The sequence below is a fragment of the Meles meles genome, unplaced genomic scaffold (assembly GCF_922984935.1).
Source record: "Meles meles unplaced genomic scaffold, mMelMel3.1 paternal haplotype, whole genome shotgun sequence".
NCBI classification, from domain to species: domain Eukaryota; kingdom Metazoa; phylum Chordata; class Mammalia; order Carnivora; family Mustelidae; genus Meles; species Meles meles.
In genome coordinates this window covers 61427-63409 of record NW_025721611.1, presented here as the reverse complement: position 1 = coordinate 63409, position 1983 = coordinate 61427, and positions in this window count along the sequence as shown.

Genomic DNA, 1983 nt, shown 5'->3' with positions numbered 1-1983 from the left:
CGTGCCCTGGACCTCCGTGTCGGCACGTTCTCCCCAGGGCTGCTGGTCCTCAGGCCAGACACCGGCCGGTCTGAGGGGGACGCGCGCTGCCTCCGTAGGGTTTCCTTGGCCAGAGGCCTTCCCGGGGAGCTCCCGCATCGCTGACACGGGCTCCCCGCGTGGCCTGTCCGCCGCCGGCCCCCCGCACCCCCCTCCCCATCCACCTGGCATGCTTTCGGTCTGTGTCGTTGTGGGACCCGGTGCCTTGGAGCCTGGGGGGCACCAGAGGCCGGGGAGAGCTTTCTCTGGCCTTGGGTTGTGAGCGATGGGTATGCCGTGTGGGGTGTGTCTTCCAGCTGTGTGCCTCGCCCTGGTGTGTGTGCAGGCCCCGGGAGGAAGCTGCCGGGTCGCATCTGGGGTCAGGCTGTGGTGTCCCGGCGGGAACAGGGGTCACGGCCCCGACCTTGGACCCCTCTGCACTCAAGGGGCCTCCGTGATCCCATCTCCTCTAGAACCCTTCGGGGTTTTCGGTATGGCAGGGGGCAAGTTCCATGTCCAAGACGCCCAGGACAAAACCCAGTCCCCTTTGAAAAGAGGTGGGCAGACACCCGGGCACCTCCAGAGTGATCCCCCTCCCAGAAACGTCCAGAACAGGGGAAGGAAGGGAGAGAGAAATCAGCTGAGGCGTGGCGAGGGGCCGGACTGGGGGAGCAATGGGCAGGGAGGGCTTGGGCTCAGGGTCCCCTTCGGGGAAGGAGTTGTTCCACAGCGATGTTCTGGGCTGTTGGGGGCGGTGGGGGGGGGCGGGTGGGGCGGCGCCGCCGGGGACGGACTTAGGGTTGACCACGGGTTCCACAGAAAAACGATGCATTTTATTTAAAAGAGATAGGCGAGAGCGTCGAGGGCATGCAAAGCTAGGATGATGGTGAGACCGAAGCAGAGAGAAAGAACCCAGGCGGAGGGGATGAACCGTGGCGGCGGGCCATCGGGGTCGGGGCATGGAACGGAGGGTACCCGTCCAGGGAGCTCTCCCCGCAGGGCGGGGGCCTCTGGATGGGGCTCTGGGAGCCCCGCAGGAGCAGGTGTAGGGGCAGGTGTTGGGACAGGGGCCGGCACAGGAGCTGGGCCTGGTGCAAGAGCTGGGACCGGGGCAGGAGCAGGAGCAAGGGGACGGAAAGGGTCAGCAGGAGCGGCCGCTGCAGCATGCAGGGCTGGAGCTGGGTCAGGGCCAGGAAGAGGAGTGCAGGCAGGGCCAGGGGAAAGGGCAGGAGCAAGGGGCAGGAGCTGGGTGTGGGGCTGGAGCAGGTGTCCGGTGGGAACAGGGAGAGGCAGGGGAAGAGACAGTGGCCCTGTGAGGGGCAAAGGGAGGGGCAGCGGTCCTGGCCGAGGCCGGGGAAGCGGCAGGGCCTGGGTGTGGAGCAGCAAGAGGGACCCAGGCAGGAGCAGGAGAAGGGGCAGGAGCAGGGGCAGGACCTGGGTCTCGGGCAGGAGCAGGGGCCCAGGCAGGGAGAGGCGAAGACAGAGGGGCCCTGAGAGGGGCAAGGGAAGGGCCAGTGGTCCTTGGAGGGGCAGGGGAAGGGGGTGGGCAAGCGGCAGGGGCAGGGGCAGGAGCAGGAGGACGGGTGGGGTCTGGAGCAGGAACAAGGACCCAGGGAGGAACACGGGAAGGGGCAGTCTTCCAGGCAGGGAAAGGGGCAGGGGCAGGAAGAGGTGCAGGACATGCGTGTGGGGCAGGAATCGGGGCAGAGGCAATGGCATGGGCATGGGCAGGGGCAGGGCCAGGGGCAGGGGCAGGGGCAGGATCCCGGGTAGGAACTGGGCCTGGGGCAGGAAGGAGGGCAGAGGCAGGGGCAGGGGAGTGGCCAGTGGTCCTGGCGGGGTTTGGAGAAGGGGCAGGAGCTGGGTCTGGGGCAGGAGCAGGGTCACAGGCAGGTGAAGGGGTAGGGGTCCTGGCAGGGGCAGAGGCAGGGGCAGGCCAAGGGGCAGGGATCCTGGCAGGGGCAA